Source organism: Crinia signifera, chromosome 1 (genome assembly GCF_055691185.1).
Source record: "Crinia signifera chromosome 1, ASM5569118v1, whole genome shotgun sequence".
Lineage (NCBI taxonomy): Eukaryota > Metazoa > Chordata > Amphibia > Anura > Myobatrachidae > Crinia > Crinia signifera.
This window is the reverse complement of record NC_139217.1, coordinates 263118075-263137494: the sequence shown is the minus strand read 5'-3', so window position 1 is coordinate 263137494 and position 19420 is coordinate 263118075. Positions and strand designations below refer to the sequence as shown.

At 45.2% G+C, this 19420-nt stretch overlaps 1 long non-coding RNA gene across 1 annotated transcript in view; it reads left to right on the top strand.

The window, feature by feature from the left end:
• Positions 1 to 961: 961 nt before the first annotated feature.
• Positions 962 to 19420, top strand: part of LOC146028209 (uncharacterized) — a 41663-nt gene continuing 23204 nt past the window's right edge. The window contains exon 1 of the long non-coding RNA XR_014455197.1: positions 962 to 1013. This is a non-coding gene — a long non-coding RNA (uncharacterized LOC146028209). The remainder of the gene's footprint in view (positions 1014 to 19420) is intronic.

Sequence of the window (19420 nt, the reverse complement as noted above, 5' to 3'; positions counted from 1 at the left end):
TATTCAGGTTCCTCTACTGATTGAGACATGTAGTGACCTTTCAGTATGCACAAAAACCTATTTCCCTTAGCTGAACTACACATATTATTATTACTCCATTCGAGGTCCAGATAATTGAAATCTCCCATAATTAAAACTTGACCCAGGGGCCTGCAGCTTATGATGATGTAAGCCCTTTTTCCTGTAGAAAAAAAATAAACTTAAAGGCACAAGAGCCAATTGTGCGCTCAGAAACATTACAAATCATGGAGGAATGTCAACATGTGTCTGCAAATGCCATGTGTGCGACCTTTACAATACTGTAAAGTACTGTACTACTGTACTTTGAAGAGGAGGCTCCTTCTACCATTTGTGCACCCTGCAAATTTGGGGATAAGTAGCACAAGTCAACATTTATGACATAGAAATTGAGGATGCTACTGTCCACCAGGATGAGTAGGATATGTATATAGCTGGTGCTAAGGATGTTGACGATGAGGGTGTTGATGAGGATGTTGCTTGTGTAAATCAGGCAGCAGTGGAAACGCTTGTTGCCCATGGTATGAAAAAGCTTATTTTCATGCCTGTGCAAAAGACAAAAAAATACACTTATGTGGGGTTTTTTTCTACCCAAATCCAGACAATACCTGTCAAGCTATCTGCACTCTTTTAAATGCCATAGTATGTACAGATTGGGCCCTTAACCATCTAAGAACCTCCTCCTTGTTCTGGCACATGCATCACATTCATAGGTATTTGACAATGTGACAAGAACACTGGAATAGTGTTTGAGGGCTGGTATGTTTGTCCCAGATTCTTGTCTTATACATTTTAGAAACAGGAAAGCTTCCATGTGAGTGTTTCTTTTTGTACAAGCTGAGTAAAGGCCCAGTTCAGGTGTTTGGCCTCACAGAGGGCTAATCAGGGCTTGCAGCTGTGCAAGGGCCTTATAGAGCTGCTAGACTGATCAGTGTGTGCAGACTGCCTGGGGAGACTCCAGAATCTCTGTGAGAGAAACAAGCTTTCTTATGCAGGTGAGTCATCCAGTGGTGACTGGACAACTTTGTGTTTTGTTTAGAGACTGTTAGGAATGTCCTGTGTTTAGTTAGTGCCAGACAGGCAAGGTATTTTCTTTTGATGTTTGTTTTATTTTCTGCTTAATAAAAGTGGTTGCGGCCAGTTGCATCCCAATGACTAAACTTGTATGATTTCTCAGCTGCTGCTTGCTGCCTTCTACCCCAGGAACAGACATCCGGTTCCCCTACAGTGTTACAACAAATTAAAAAGCTTTGGCTAAAAATATAACAACCAGTCCTGCTTTACTTAGCTTCCTTTGCTCTTTTAAATCCATGCACCTGGAATTTATACCATCAACACCTTCATTGTCAATCTCCACAATCATGTAAAGTAGCCCTGCATCCAATTTCATAAGCATGACCAACTCCTCTCCTATTTGGGCTTCCTCAGAAAGATCCTTGAGTGCTATATCTTCTGCTGCCTTCTGCCCCTGTCTTTGTAGCCTCTCGTGTCCTCCCTGTGTCACTCCACTGTATCCTGTCCCTCTTTTTCTAGCCTCCTGCTCTGTCACTCATCCCTCATGTCTTCCTAACTTTCTTCCATCTATATCTCTTTAGTCACTTGCCCCTATCTTAACAGCCGGTGTTTGTTAACCAAATCCCCAGTTTATAGCTGCTAAGGGTCCATTTATTGGGAGTAGGGAAAAACTGCTTTTTTATACGCATCCATCCTCAGCCTTTTCTCTGCCTGCATGCTGCTGCATGGCAATGCAATGTGACTCTCCAGGGCCGGCGGAACCCGCTCAGCGAGGGATGCAAAGCAGGGAGGCGCCGGCCAGCAGAGGCGCTCTCCGTGCTCTGCACCCTGCTCCTGTCAGCTGCCGCTACTTGTGAGATGCTGATGAGGCGCCCGGCAACATGAAGCACCCGGAACGGTGAGCACTGAGCTGAGCGTCGGAGGAGGCATAGGAAAGCTCCGGAGTTACTGCTAACTGCAGTACTAGCAGGAGCCACTAGATGCCCCCATCTCAGTGTGGAGCTCTTCACAAGAGAGATGGCAGGCCCCGGGAGCCTACGGAGGAGCTGGCTGAGTGAGTTTGTTTGGTACTCTTTACCTAGCACGGCGCCCACGATCTTGATCGTGGGCATCGTGAGGTAAAAAATCGTGTCGGTCGCGTCGTATGCGGGCTAAACATGCCCGCACGCGACGCGATGCTCACGATTTCCCATTGAAACCCATGTTAAACATGGACATCGTGTCGGTCGCGTCGCGGCCGGCTATAAATGTGCACACGATGGCCGCGACACGATGCCCACGATTTGCCATAGGAATTAATGTTAAAACACCCGATGGACACGATTTTAATGTTAAATGGCTCAATGGACCCGATTTTAGCATAGGAAACAATGTTAAATGGGCCTTAGAGCCCAAATAATTACCCTGAACTCAGAAATGGCCCCCCCAATTTTGTACGCCACCCCACGATCAACGTGAACCCGAAGCGTGGCGAGCGGCGGCGGTACGCGTCCTCCGACCTTTTCATACCCCCACTATCCACGTCGGCGTGGAGTTGAGAATAGAATAGTGTGGCGAGCGCACGCGGATACCTTCACAGGTAAACGCGTCCCCTCGCGGGCTTCACAGGTGTCCGCGTCGCCACGGACACCTGTGAAGCCCGCGAGGGGACGCGTCTAGCTGTGAAGGTATCCGCGTCCCCTCGCGGGGCTCCCTGCGCTCGCCACGCTTCGGGCTCGGTGGCTCGCTACGCTCGCCACACTATTCTATTCTCAACTCCACGCCGACGTGGATAGTGGGGGTATGAAAAGGTCGGAGGACGCGTACCGCCGCCCCTCGCGGGCTCGCTGCGCTCGCCACGCTTCGGGTTCACGTTGATCGTGGGGTGGCGTAAAAAATTGGGGGGGCCATTTCTGAGTTCAGGGTTAGTATTTGGGCTCTAAGGCCCATTTAACATTGTTTCCTATGGTAAAATCGGGTCCATTGAGCCATTTAACATTAAAATCGTGTCCATCGGGTGTTTTAACATTAATTCCTATGGCAAATCGTGGGCATCGCGTCGCGGCCATCGTGTGCACATTTATGGCCGGCCGCGACGCGACCGACGCGATTTCCATGTTTAACATGGGTTTCAATGGGAAATCGTGAGCATCGCGTCGGTCGCGTCGCGGGCACACATAAATGTACCCGCGATGCCCGCGATGGGCGCCGTGCTAGGTAAAGAGTACCGTTTGTTTTTATTTATTTTATCTCTCTCTCTCTCTCTCTTTCTCTCTTTCTCTCTTTCTCTCTTTCTCTCTTTCTCTCTCTCTCTCTCTCTCTCTCTTTCTCTCTTTCTCTCTTTCTCTCTTTCTCTCTTTCTCTCTTTCTCTCTTTCTCTCTTTCTCTCTTTCTCTCTTTCTCTCTTTCTCTCTTTCTCTCTTTCTCTCTCGGCTCGACAAACCCTGGAGGCCAGCTCGCCACGGCGACCAGATTCTGCATCCTGGCGACCAGATTTTTGGCGGGGGAACCAGAATCTTGTCGTAGCAAGGTGTGCTTGCGGTAGCAGCTTTGAATAACAAATCCACTGCGGCTATTACAAAACCTGGAGCCGGCACCGCGAACCAGTACTTCAGCGGCAGCAGTGGTTCCGGCTCCTCGCGCGCACACAGCAGTAGCAGCTCCGGGCTGCTCCTCCTCCGGCTGGGAGGGCACCATGTACCCGGCAACCGCCACCACTAACCCCTTACCGCTGTGAGAGCCCGATCACGATCGCCCTCTTTGCCCCCCTCCCCTTGGACGCAGCGCTGCCAGACCAGGAGAAGGAGGCAGGGTCTGCGTGCACCCAGTCCCATCCGATATGCTGAGCCTCTGGTGGTGAAGTACTACTGGGCACTGGGAAAAAGTGAGGTGCACACAGTAGAAGGACAGCCGGGGTGATTCTTGCAGGGAGTGTGATCGCTTCTACCTGTTCCTGTGTTAACCTCTAAGCACTCGGATGGCTGCCAGCTGTGCGGGGAACGCGGGAGTCGGGGATCTTATTGGCACACTCTGGGTTTGTTTAGTTGTAATGCTGCCATTGCAACCCTGCTCCATTCAACCTGCTGAGGGATGTGTGAGCTGGTACTGAGAATGCCAGACAGAGAGATGCCCCTGTGTGACACTCCTCCAGATGTGACTGTATTTTGTAGTGTGACAGCCTGCCAGCTTTGTGACTGTATTCCTGGGGTGTGACATTACTCACTAACACATTTTCAAGAATCTAACTTGTGCATCTGTGAAGAGATCTGGAAAACGTGCACTGTGAGGACCAACTTTGGGAACCAGGGATATGGATATATATATATATATATATATATATATATATATATATATATATATTTCCATATCCGTGGTTCCCAAAAATGGTCCTCACAGTGCACGTTTTCCAGGTCTCTTTACAAATGCACAAGTTAGATAAATATCTATATACCCTTCCCCAAGGGCAGGTCATTATGGCATGTGGTATAATGCATTATGTATAGCATGTGGTGTAATCTGTGTGTGACGTGTAATAAGTATTATGGTGCAAATTTTCAGTGCAAACTGTCCCTATGTTTAGTTTGGCTCCTACACTTTTTTAAAGAACTTTGTTGAGCCCTGATCTATCCATCTATCATCTCTCCCTCTCTCTCTCTAAAATCTATCTCTGTCTGTCTATCTGCCTAATATCTGTCTGTCTTCTTATTTATTTAAGGGTACTATAACAAAAAAAATCAAACAGGAAGAGGTACTCTAACAAAAACTTTTATAGCACAAATTGTCCCTTTATGGACTATGTAAGGGAGGGCGCAAAATTGTAGTTTGCGGGAGGGCGCAAAATTTTAGTTTGCAGGAGGGCACCAGACACCCTAGCACCGGCCCTGTGACTCTCATAGGCTGAGAGTGCTTGTCACACTTAGAGTCGATGAACTTCACCTCACTCAGTCCCCATTGACTGTTGGAGGCAGCATGTGATACCGACCAGACCAGAAAATAGGACAAACTACATCCTATATTAATATGGACAGGCCATGAGATTTTCAAATATGGGAAGATCCTGTATAATACAGGATGATCCTTTTATAGTAACATACTACTCTTTATAATACAATCCTGTATAATATTGGACTGTACTTTATAAGATGGGATGATCTTGTATAATAAGGGTAATATTATACTGGATGGCTGACAACCCTATATGCCAAATGGGGTGGCAGAGATTAATCAATGATATAGGAAACTTAGGTATACAATGGAGTTAATGAAAAACTAAAGAGGGATTAAGTAGGAGTACAGCAACAAGCTGTACAGGGGTACTATAGGTTATAAAGGTACGACTGAGAGTTCTAGTAGCTTCCAATGAGGTAAATAGCCTGATAATTTTGTGACGATGCAAGCAGTAATTAGACTGGATATGGGGGGGAAGGAATTGAGACAGGGCTTGGCTGAGGGAGACTACCATAAAATGGACTTTTTGGCAGTGGTAAGACAATTACTTTGGATATAAAGATCTTGAGTTTGAATTGGGTAAGCCAAGAGCCAGCATTGTGGGTGATCTCATCTGTGGCACTGAAGAATATGTTATATACAAATATAACAGCAAAGAAGTACACATACAGTAAACATATTTATAGATGTAGTATTTTGAATTATTTCAGAAAAGTGACAAACACAACATCAAAATGATTACGCTTGTACCAGAGCAAAATATAAATGTGCTTATTTGTATAATCTTTGTGTAGAACAGCAATCACAAAGAACTGTGCAAACAGGTCATCTCAGGTTGGTCAGGTTGAACTGTGTGGATAAGAGACCTATACAAACATAGTGCAGTGTTTGGAAAACTAATTTCAAGGTAAATGACATATGGTTAAAAAAAATTGCACAGATGGGGCAGGCTTCTTCTTTGCTGGCGAATCGCCAGAACGTCACCGCTGGCGATCCGCCAGCAGCCTGCCTCACCATCTGACTGAGACTCACGCACACGCGCGTATCAATCTCCGTCGGCGGGGTGACTGGAACCCTGTCCGTCTCCGCTTCAGGGAGACGGACAGGGTTAGGGGGGGGTGTGGGCAGGCGGCGGGGACCCCGGGTGACCACCGACAAGCCGGCGGTGACCCGGGGGAAGCGCTGGAAGCGCCGTCGGAAGGGGACGCGCGCGCCTCTCGTGCGCGCGCGTCCCCTTCTCGCTATAGAGATGGCGCTGGCAGGGGATGGCGTCTGGCATCGCCATCGCCATCCCCTGCAAAGATGGGACCTGCCCCATCTGTATGAAAAACAAGAGTATCTGGCGAGACCCCTATAGTATGGATTCTTAGGTATAATCAATTATGGTATCATCAGTGGTACTGCGCATGCAGGGGGCTTTTTAGGGGCATTTTAGGGGCTGCCCTGCAGTTGCACATAAAGAGGCATCCCAGAGGGAGGAAACACCTCCCAATGTGACTGCCCTGGTGACTGGCAGGTCGAACTTCCAATAGGAAGTCAGTGCCAGTCACAGTGAAGCCAGTGCAGTCTCACAGGCTTCTACTGGGGCTTCTACCTGGGGGGGGGGGGGGGGCACTGCTCTATATCATAAAATATTATTCAAAATATGTAATCAAGTGTAAGGCAACGACAACACATGAAATGTTCAGGTACATATATGTAAAGAAATAACCATAACTGCATTAGACCATTGTGGAGCCAGTTAATGCAGTGTCTTTGCAAGTCTGCGTCAGGGCCGTCTTTTCGTATGGGCTTAATGGGCACTTGCCCAGGGGCCCCAGGTGTATAAAGGCCCTATGCTGATAGCTGAGGATCCCCTTTTTCCAGGGATACCAGAATTTTGAAAATCGGCCATGGGGAACTGGAGATATCCAACTTCAAAGCAGCAGTCCACACCTGACCTGTTAATTGCAATTCACAGTCAGATTTCTCAGGTTCTTTCTGACTTAGAATTTTTCTGAGTATATTCCAAAAGCTGGGACTCTCCTCTTTCTGCCGACACTAGCGGCTTGTCTCCATCATGCCCAGAACCAGAGATATCAGCCTTCCAGCAGCCGGTCCCTGCTCCAGCTCCAAACGTCTGGTGTACAGTTTTATTTTTTTGTCAATGGATTGCTCTGGCTCCTGATCTCTGATCCCCAAGTCCCCAGCACCTCCTGAAAGGTGGGACTCTAGGTTTTTATACTATTGAAGGCTAAGAAATCTATTTCCTGATAATGGCGATATCTGCAGTCAAACAAGCTGCCCTTCCACCGGAAAATGATGAATATTAAGCCCACTCCATTATCCAACCCTCCCCTGCATATAAAACACCCCCTACCTCCCTGGAAGTCATTTACAAGGGACCCTTCATTCAGCTCAGTGGCCCCTTCCACACGTTAGTGTTCACCCTCCCACCACCTGTGCAGTAAAGGAGTAATTAGCAGAAGTTACTGCTCCAGGTCCTACATGTTGAGTGGAAGATAGAGCACCCCCTGCCACCCGTGGGACATCAAAGCTGCTGCTGATAGCACCACCCACCCCTAGTAGGGGAGAATGGGTAAGGGCCCCAGTGCATTGGTTTGCCCAGGGGCCCACACTGCTGTTAAGATGGCCCTGCGGGGAACACTTATTATATAAGGTCCCGCGGCCAAAGCATTAACCCTACCGACCAGTCAGCCTGGCCAGGGGTCCTGGGGGAGTGGGGACCCCTCCAATAAAGGGGTCCCCCCACTCCAGGACTTACCTGACCAGGCTGAAGCCTGGTGCTGTCCTCAAAGCCCCTGGGCTGTGGGCATCGAGCTGATCTTTGTGTAAAAAAATAGATTAAAAACTATTGTCTTATACCGTGGAACTATGAGTCCCAGCAAGCCTCCCCCGCATGCTGGGACTTGGAGAACCACAAGTCCCAGCATGCGGGGCATTAAAGGGCCCGCTGGCACTTGTAGTTCCACAGTACAAGAAATAGTTAAATAAACACACTGACAAGCCAGAAAAATAAAAGTTTAATATATACATTACACAAACACACTGATACTTACCTATCTTGAGCCCGTAGGTAGGTCCCTGGATCCTGGGTCCAGGGTCCGGGGCTCCAGGGCTCCAGGGCTGAAGAGTCCGGGGTCCGGGGCTCCAGGGCTGAAGAGTCCGGCGTCCAGGATCCGTAGTAATCCAAAGTGGTACCTGTGGAAGGAAATCCTACTCACCTGGTCCTCTGGCGACGATCCTGGCATCTTCTCTTCAAGTCGTGCTTCTCCCGGCTGGTACCCTGCTGGCTCGTTATGCCTGGGGCTGGTTCTTAAAATACGGGGGGACCCCTACTCATTTTGTTACCCGTATTTTGGGAACCAGCCCCGGCCCTTGAGCCTGGGGCTGGTTTTAAAAAATCAGCGAAGCCCTATTTGTCGGGTTTCCTGATTTTTTAATACCAGCCCCGGCTCTTTCAGCCTGGTGCTGGTTACGGCAGTGGGGGACCCCACGCCGTTTTTTTTTTAAATCCCCCCCCCCTCATATTTTTTATGGGTTAATCAGGTTTTTAAACGGCAGTGTGAATGTGCCAAAAACGACTTTTAAACGGTAATTTACCGTTTAAAAGCTGTAGTGGGAACGGGTCTTTTGAGGCTCTTGCCGTTTAAAAACCCGTTTAAAAATAACGGCTAATGACCCGTTTCAGCAGTTTGAAAGCAACATAAGACTATTTTTCGGTACTTGTTTCCTAGCACGGCCACAATCTTATGGATCGTGTACCTTTAAGTTAAGGTACACGATCCACACGATGGACCCGATTTCCTTTGAAATCAGGTCCATTTTGCCGGCAAAGGTACAAAATCGGGGGCATCGCGTCGGTCGGGACCATTAACATTGGTCCCGACGCGACCGACGCGATGCCCCCGATTTCCCCATAGGCTTCAATGTTAAAATATTTTTTAACATTGAAATCGTGAGGATCGCGTCGGTCTTGTGCCATTATAATGGCACAAGATGAGATGGACTTGATTAAGTCCATCTCACCTTTAAAAAAATGTGAAAAATGTGAAATGGGCCAATATGACCCATTTCACATTATAGATGTCCCCGTCGTCACCCCACGATAGATGCCAACCCGAAGCGTGGCGAGCGCAGCGAGCCCGCGAGGGGCGTCGGTGCGCGTCCTCCGACCTTTTCATTCCCCTACTATCCACTAGGGCGTGGAGTGAGAATAGAATAGTGTGGCGAGCGCAGCGAGCCCGAAGCGTGGCGAGCCCCGCGAGGGGACACGGATACCTTCACAGGTAAACGCGTCCCTTCGCGGGCTTCACAGGTATCCGCGTCCGCTCGCCACGCTTCGGGCTCGGTGGCTCGCTGCGCTCGCCACACTATTCTATTCTCAACTCCACGCCGACGTGGATAGTAGGGGAATGAAAAGGTCGGAGGACGCGCACCGCCGCCCCTCGTGGGCTCGCTGCGCTCGCCACGCTTCGGGTTGGCGTCTATCGTGGGGTGGGGTTTACGTCGTTAAATTTGGGGGTCTAGGGAATATTTTACATTGAATCCAATGTAAAATCGGGTCCCAGGGACTCGATTTACATTTCATTCAATCAAAAAATCGGGTCGAAAATCGGGTCGGTCGCGTCGATCGCATCGCATGCGACCAAATCGCATGCGATGCGATCGACCCGATTTTTCCGACACGACCACCCCGATGTAAATCGGTGTGGCCGTGCTAGAAAACAAGTACCTATTTTTCTATTCAATTTACACTACTGGGAGCATGCATTGAGATTGAATCTGCATTGTAGAAAAACAATTCAATGCCCTTTCAATGCCCATTGTTTATAGGAGCAAAATCAACTAGAAAAATAGTTCATATCTCACCATGTGTATGATCTATTAGAGTTGAGTGTTGTTTTGTTTCTGTGCAGGGTAAATACTGGCTGCTTTATTTTTTACACTGCAATGTAGATATCAGTTTGAAGTACAAACCCCACCCAAATCAAACTCTCTCTCTGCATATGTTACATATGCCCCATGCAGTGCATATGGTTTTGTCCATTAGAGAGATTTTGCTTTTGTGAGTGAAGCAGAATCAGGCCGTTAATGTATACTTTTATATGTGTACTAACCCTAAAAATGGCTTTCAAGGGATCAAGATGAAAATACATTGCACAATGATAACTGGGCTTCTTACCCTCTTCTCTGGCAGGAAAATAACCTAATAACCCCCCCTCCCCCCCCCCCCCCCCCCCTCACACACACACACACACACACACATAATTGGTAGTAAAATATTTCAGCACATTGCAGCAACTCCTATATATATATATATATATATATATATATATATATATATATATATATATATATATATATATATATATATATATATATATATATATATATATATATATATAAACACGAAAATGTGTGAAAAAGGGACCTAGGAATGGAAGTCACTGTGTTAGTATATACCTACTATGCTTAAAGGTACTCATTAACCTTGTATAAGTGTGCCTATGCTTTAAATAATGTAATTTTTGTTCTTGCTACAGTTGAGGACATCGTTGTTACGGATTATAATTGTAATCAGACATAAGACATTAAGTATGCTAATGTTTTTCAGTAACTTCAATCATTTCTGTTTGTTAAAATAGACAGAATAAAAGACAGTGCAGTCCCACTAGACTGAAATGAGTCAATGACAATTGTACTCATGGATTTGATAATGTTTTTTTGTGTGTTCCCTACAAATGAAAATGGTTGAAAAATAAATTAGCAGGTGTTCTTTATGCATTATGTTAAAAATTCCCTTATGCACTCTGGTCCTGCTTCAGACCTTTTCGCTAGGCTGCGTATTTTCTCAGCCTATAGAACAGGTAAACAGTTAGGGGGAAATTTACTAAGATTAATTCGTATTGCTCATGTGTATTCGTAGGGAAAAATACATGTTTTTTAGGCGTATTCGTATTTTCAGAATTTACTAATGCATTCATACGTGTCTTCGTACAAGTCGTACTGAAGTCGTAATGCCCTTTGCGCACAGCGTCTATTCTTGGCAGGCTGGGGGGGACTCCAAACTGCCCCCCCCCCCGACCGTGGGACAATGGCGGCCCCGGGCGGGGCGCGGGAATGTCCCCGAATATCGGGACGTTCCCGTGGTAAGCGGGACAGTTGGGAGGTATGGTAATGTTAACATATATTGAGGATGGAGAACACAGGAAGCCTGCATTATTACTATTTATATGTGGTAAGAGATGGAGTATAACGTCTGCCTTGCTTTAATTGCTTAGTTACTAATGTGTACTAATTTCTCTACATTTGTGCTCTATCAACATCTACTCATTAGTGGCCTTTTATAAGTCACACATTTGTGATTTTGATTAGCTGGGGGTTATTTTCTGATTTTTTTCCTCATGTGTAAAATTCTAAGATGTGAAATACACTTCCAAATCAAGGTGTATTTTTTTTGGCGTATTTTTTTACGCTTCGTATGCGTTTACGATTCGTATTCATATTTTTTACAAATACGAATTGTTAGTAAATTACTAAAGTACGTTGTTTTCATGTTAAAAACAGGCGTATTCTATCAATGTCGTATTCATTCGTATCCATATTCAAAAATACAAATACGCCATGTATACACCATGAATACGAATACACATCACCGTATTTTCAGTAAATCCTGAAAATACGAATACGCATAAAAATATCGTATTTTGCTGTACGAATACAATTTTTTTTTATACGATTTTACCTTAGTAAATTTCCCCCATACTCTGCCCAAAGTTTATCAAGGGTTGGTCCCACCCCCTGGACAGCTGATTATATTGGCAAGGGGGTCTTAATCATAGCCGACATCAGTATATCTTAATTCTATACTCCAACCTTTAATACAGCGATATCCACATTTCTTACTTGACACCACACTGTTTATGAATAAATTAAATTCACTTGGCACATTAGCATCAGATGTGTGGTTGGTATGTTTACATGTGTCTAGTCTATATAGTCATACCGGCGGTATGACTATATAGACTAGACACATGTAAACAGAGGCCTACCTAGATATTCGTGGGCCCCATAGCAAATGTTTGTAAGGGCCCCCTATTTAGCAACTGATGGGGATAAATGTATGTAAAACATATTACTTAGAAAGCAAAGATGGGCCCCCTTCAGCTCTGGGCCCCATAGCAGCTGCACCCTTGCACCTATGGTAGTTACGCCCTTGCATACCGCATAACATAGGTATTGCTGCGGTTAAACATGTATTGGATTCTGATGGTCATTTGTCTGTGGTGTTTACTGAGTTTTTGTTACAGCTATTATCCTTTGTCTTGACAAAAAAAAAATTCTATTTTACGGCAACAGGGCCAGTGCAAACCCTGTCTGCGCCCCAGGCAATCCCCCTCTGCTGGCCGGGCGGAGGGGGAACGGGGGAGCTGGGAGCCTGGGGAGGTGCTGTGCGCGCATGTGCAGCAGCCCTCCCGTGGCCATTTTGGATTTGGGCAAAGTGCTGCGGTCGCGGCCCAGCCAGCCCAGGGGGGTGCGCTGCCCGCCTGCTTCCCGCACCGGGCCCTCGCAGATGTAAAACACCAGATTTTTTGTGATGCGAGGTGCATGTCTGGGATGGGCCTGGGGGACTCCTTTATTGGGGAGTTCCCACTCCCCCAGGTACCTCATCCAGGGCTGACCAGCCAGGGTGTTCATGTGATGGCTGGGGGACCTTGCGTAAAAAGTGTCCTTCGGCTGTGGCATGCTGACTGTTGGAGTCTGGTGCTGTATCCAAAATACAGGGGGACCCCTAGTCTTTTTGTCCCCCGTATCTTTGGATCCAGGACCGGTCCATTATTTAAAAATGGGGGGACCACTTCACTTTTTCCCACTGTATTTGGGAAACCAGGACCGGCTCAATGAGCCCAAAGCTGGTTATGCCATTTTTATTTCTTCATTTCCGTTTCTAAAAAAATAGCACATTACCGGTACTAAAAATCGCACCTCCAAAAGTAACAAATGTGACATGTGCGATATGGTGGGATTTTTATAGCTGTCTTAAACAATTGCATCCTATTACATCTTGCCCTTAGTGTTGTTTTTTTGGGCAGTGATTTGTCAGTTTTTAATGTGACAGCTCTACCTCTTTTTTAACATTGTGATTTTCATTCCTGTTGTCCTTTGCTAAACTTTCTGCACCATTCTCCCTTTAGCAATAGCCACAGCACTAGTAGTTGGTTGCTGCTCTGTTCTTCCATCCAGTGTGATCCATATCGATTGACTTACTTATATCAATAATGCGGTGGGTGGTATGACACCTACTGAGCATTATTGAACACATGCTTTTAGGGGGAAAAAATCTGTTTTTTATTCATAAATGATTAATTATAAATGAAACTTCACAATGCAGTTTCACAACAAACTTATTGTATTTATAATTTTCAATTTTCACACAGAAATAACAGAACAAAAGGAAATACAAAAACATCACCTAAACAATTGGACGATTGAGCCACACATGTGGAATTAAAACAGAGATGTCAGTATTAATGGTAGTCAGCAATCAGATCGATATGATTACCTAAGAGAGGTCACTTGATTCACTCTCATGTGACCTGACGAATTGTTAGGAATTTGTTGCCATGCAACCAGTCACGTGATTATCAGTGGACCACGTGATTGGATCAGCCACATTATGACACCGCTACCCATTGTATAAGGTTGGACACGTGATTGCGTCCACATGGGACCAGTCTTCATTGAATTTGTAAATGAACATCGGCTACTACAACATAAACAACTCGGGGGTTTGGCCACTGAGATTTTAGTTAATAGTTTATACTGTAAATAGAAAGTAATTCCATCGATCTTTTATTATTTTAAGGAAAAATAAAGTTAATGAATAATATATATAATCCCTTTCCACTCCACATTTTATAAATTGGATTTGTTTTTAACAAAACTGTATTAATTGATTGCCAATTGTTGTCCAGGTGTTTGATTACAGTCTTATGAGTTAGGGTGTTTTAACCCACCACAATGAAGCACCATATTATCTTTCAAAAAGCTGCATATACACGGTGAAAAGCATCAGTGCATTACCATCACCCACTTGGTCCATATTGCACTAACCCAGCTTGCACCAACCCAACACTTTGCTAGCCGGACAAGCCCTACACCTACCATTGCCATCCCTGAGAAAGCCGTACTTCTAGGCCTCATTTCTCCAGCAACACCCGAATTTGGCACTTGCATGACTCCAGCTTGAGTCACACCGCTGGAGTAAGGGTACTGTCGAAGTCGTGTTGCATCCATGCCACACTAGCATGGTATGGCTGCCATTTTGGTTCACATAGTTACGTAAATAGTGTATAGAAGCAAGTAGGAATAATTGTGCAAACCCTGAGCGCAGCCATACTAATACACATAAACCCATACTCCACACTCACAAATAATAAAATATAGTTATATGGTTTAATATCGCTAAACATAGTATTAATGGCAATACACAATTTCCCCAGTATCTATGTGATGAGCCTCTCACATGCAGCTCTCCGGTGTTTGTTTGAAATGCGCAGCATTTACCATTCAAAAGTTATGGACATTATGGGGGAAATTTACTAAGATGTGTATTCTACTTCACATGTGATGTTGCTATGGGCAACCAATCAGAATCTACTTCTCATTTATTTAGCACCCTCTAGAAAAGGGCTGGGCAACACCGGCCCTACAGATGTTGATGAACTACACATCCCAGCATGCCTTGCATCAGTTTAAGCATGGCCACATAGCAAAACTAATGCAAAGCATCCTGGGATGTGTAGTTCATTAACATCTGGAGGGCCGGTGTTGCCCAGCCCTGCTCTAGAAGATAGTAGACAGGATCTGATTGGTTGCCCATAGCAACATCACATGTGAAGTAGAATACACATCTTAGTAAATTTTCCCCTATATCTATTAAACTATACATTGCCATGAGGAATGGCTCACAAGGAAAACCCAGTTGAAACCAGATGGACAGCAGGAACCCCCGTGCATCTTTACTGTACCAATCAGGAGAAGCGAAACCAGATCTTTTGACCAATAAAGAACTTTATTGTATCCCATTGTCTGGACCCTATATAATGATGCGCACGGACTCAGGACAGTCTATTTCTATCCCACTGTGCTCAGGATTCTGAATACAGTGACCCGGTCTGGGGGGAGGGGCGTCTGCGTGTGAGAGACGGTAACTATACTTTTTGTATTGTTTGTAGCTGTATTTGAGCTGAGTTGTACTTACATCTTCTTTTCCCCTTTTCATTAGTTATTGTTAAGTATTGTATAGAGATTTGTGTATGGTGTTGTTGTTTCATATTCTGTTACCCATTTGTCCATTAGAGACTAAATACATACGGTAAAGCACTTTTTACCCTTACTCCGAACTTAAGCCAAGTCTCATGTAATTTATTCGCAATAAGCAGAAGAGTTTACAGGAATAATACCTGATACATTTAAGTGTGTTTAAGTAAGGATACCGCCATAAGGGTATCGGTTTAGCGTGAGATACGTTGATAAGGTCCACTACGTGGCGCTAAGCATTGGTTCACCCGTAGTTAGGAATAAAGAGTATAACTTTACGGACACTTTACGTAAACTGCAAAATTTACTTATTGTCCATTGGTTTGGGATTTATTAGAATCTAACAGTACACTATTAACCACTGGCCAATGTACAAGGAAACACTGCGACCACGCTAGGTCCACCTGGCATTCTTTAGAGTATATGGGACTACAAACCTTTAGGGCACCATAGATATGGACTAGTGCTTATACAGTAGTGCGATAACAGGACTATCCACTTTTGTGAATATAGGGGGTTATTCTGGGTCATTTGCAAGGCTTGATTCAAATTGCCATCTGCCGAATGCTGGTACACTACCCCCTCGCATGCCACGTATGCTCGCACGGACTGCGAATGGATGTTTAACATAAACATCCATTCGCAGGCTGTGGGGGGAACACCCACATAAGCAATGATGTGGAAGGCCCATGTAACCTTAGATATGCATGGCATTTCAGCAGGAAGTGGGCGGGTAGTTGACATCTGTTCATGTCAGCTGCCCACCCCCGGTACACATGTCACAGCCGATATCCATGGGAATGCTGGGCTTCCCATGGGTGCGACTAACCGCCTGCTGTCTTGGGTGCATGCACCAGGCGAACAGTCTGTTCTGCATATGCACATGCACAGAAATGCGGCTGTGCATGCACATATGCCCAACAAATGCACAGGGGATGCGAATAGATCAGAATAAGTGTATTTTATTGTATTTTTATTTATTTGGTTTTTAGTACATGTTTTAAAATGATTGATTACATTATGTAAAAACACTGTACCTATGATGTATCAGTTACACTTGTTCTGTTGAAATAAATAAGGCCCTCATTATAGTTTGTTCGATCCCCCGTGTGTTCGTGTGGGGGACCCATGTTTGTGTCCTGCGCATGCGCATAATCACATGACATCAGCCACTAGCCCTGTGTTTAGTCTGCAGCCCGCAAATATAAGTCAGTCCCCACTGACTTATATTTGCCAGCCCAGGAGAAATCATTCAATGTCCAATAACTATATCACACAATCTGTGTAGTTGTGGATAGGTTTACAAAAATGGCTCACTTCATCCCTCTTCATGACCATCCATCAGATTCCAAGCTTGCACAGTTATTAAGTGAACAGATTTTCCGACTTCATTGGTTACCAGAAGAAATTATGAGGGTGATTTTGATCCATTTGCTCCCCTGTGCAATGGTCCGGGTGGCATGGGGTGGGGTTGAGCCCATGGTAACGCCCAGCAATTCATGGGCATTCCCATGTAAATGCACCCATGACGCTGGTGCCAGGGGCGGGCAGCTGATGTCAGCAGATGTCAGCTGCCCGCTCTCTTCCCCTGCAGATCTAAGACACCAGAGAGGTGTTTTAAATCTCTGAGCACTGTAGAATTCATTTGATGGCCGGCGACCGTCAAATGATTTCGCCCCCGCACCCAAGGCTGCGAATGGATGTGTATGCTACACATCTATTTGCATGCATGCAGGAATATTCACCGTGCGAGGGGCAGGAGGACGTGCGTAATTCGCAGCTTTGTGAGTTACCTAGAATCTGATCATGAAGTGCAATTTGGCATAATTTCTGCGCCATTTTACAAGTGAAACTGAAATTCTCTACAGATTATCACCCGCAAACGAATGATCAGCCCAAGAGGGTCAATCGAGATCTGGTGAGAAACACTTTCCTACCTCTCAATTGTCACTCTAGACTTGCTCTGCATTTTACTCCCAGGAGAATGAAGCCAAGCTCACATGCTGGGGATAGTCTGCACGTTGTTCACGCTCCATACTGAGGTGCTCACTTTGGTACTGTAGCGCCATGCCGCATACAAACCAAAGTTTCCTCCATTCACCTGTTATCGGTGCGGCCATTTTGGATTCAGTAACATGATTGCTTTCAGCCAATCTCAGCTTCACTGTTACTGACATCACAGATTCTTGCCTATCACTTTGCAACAGGCCATATATGTATAGTGAGTTGAGAACAGGGATATCGCCAGCACAATGATATCTTTAGAGTAGCTGCAATTTCATAATCAGCTCCTCTGATATCCTGTTGTTCCTGCATGTGGTTCACCATCCTGCTGCACGGTGTGGCTTTTTCCAGTGTTCCTGGAGGTTCTACTCCATTCCAACTGAGCCCCATTGGAACTTCCATATACCTCTAGTAGTCATCTATCCACTCCTCACCATAAATTGCCGACATTGAGTTTTAACATCAACACCACGATCACCAAAATCGATCGCTAGCACCTATCCACTGATCACTAGCCTCGATCTCTAACATCGATTACCAGTGTGGGGTCTAAAAAACCCCCAGTTTTTCAAGGAACACCTATAAGGAATGTGAACATGGCCCTCTGCTCCCAGGTGTAATGAGTTATTTTAAAAAGGAAATGGTCAATGAATTTAAGGTGACGACATGTCAGGATAATAGTCAGACACCAATACATACTGTACTAAAAGACTGTAGATATATTATCCATAACATGACATAACATAGGAGAATTCTAATGATATACTACCCAAAACTATGCTTTAAACCTAATTATATTTACATTTTTACATTATTATGTTCTTTGTAACAAAGGAATATAATTAAAAATTGCAATTTCTTTTAGTGCTAAAATTCTGCAATGGGAAATGAAATAGAGCAATAACTACTTAGGGGCTGATTGGATGAGCTTTGAGTGGGCGAGTAGAGTAGTAATGACACATTTTCAAAATCTCCACACACTCTTGTAAGGAAAGAGCATTAGCTTTGATGTTTTTCATCACTAGTCTGAAAGAAATTGTGAAATTAAACAGAAAACAGCAAGATAGAGCTACAGTAGTTGCCTGAGAGTCATTACCTTAGCATCTTCTATATACATATATATTTTATAGGTTTGAGTAATCTGTGTACAACACTAGTGTACATTGAGAGGTAAGCTTGCATTACTAAAGTGAAGCTTGATTACTTAAGTGAGTTGGAAACTGAAGCAGGTGAGTTAGAATACTGAAAAAGGTGAGTTTGAACACAGTCTAAATTTTCATATTCTGTTTTATTGTAATAGATTCATCTTCTTTCTATCCTATTGTAACCTGTTGCTCAATTTTGACATTTAATTCATTGTATCTATATTTTTCCCACATTGTATGTTATTTTTACTCATTCACTATTATTTTCTCTTATCTTTGCCACACATTTATTGCACTCTGTTTCCCTCTTCACGCCTGCTCACATTTGCCTCACTTCTGACCTTCTCTGTTCCCTTCATCCTCTCACTTGTTGTTTCATACTTAATTGGATTACTCAATCAACCTGATTTTACCCACTGGTCTCCTCTCTGACAGTAGTTCCTTGCCTGTTACCTTCTCTCTCACTCTGTTTTCTACCAAATCTACTACAGACGCTGTCTGTCCTCCCAAATCCCTCTGTCTGCTTTCACTAACCTACCCTCTCACCTTCGGTCCCTCATGGCTGTTAATCTCTCAACTTCACTTTCTCCAACTGCTCCTCCCCCCTCCCATCCCATACCTATCCTGACCACTCGCCCCCGCACCCCCACCCTCCCAATGACCCCCCCTCGCTTCTGCAATCCCAAAAACCTTATCCACATAAATACACAACCCACCCCCCCTCTTTCCTGTGCACTATGGAACGCCAGATCCATCTGCAACAAACTCCCTGCCATCCATGACCTATTCATCTCTAGAGCATTCCACCTCCTTGCTATCACCGAGACCTGGCTCTCCACCTCTGATTCTGTCTCTCCAGCTGCTCTCTCCCACGGTGGCCTCTCTTTCTCTCACACTCCCAGGCCTGACGGTCGCCAAGGTGGCGGTGTGGGTTTTCTCCTCTCAGCCTCATGCACCCACAGTGTCATTTACCCTGAACCCTCTCT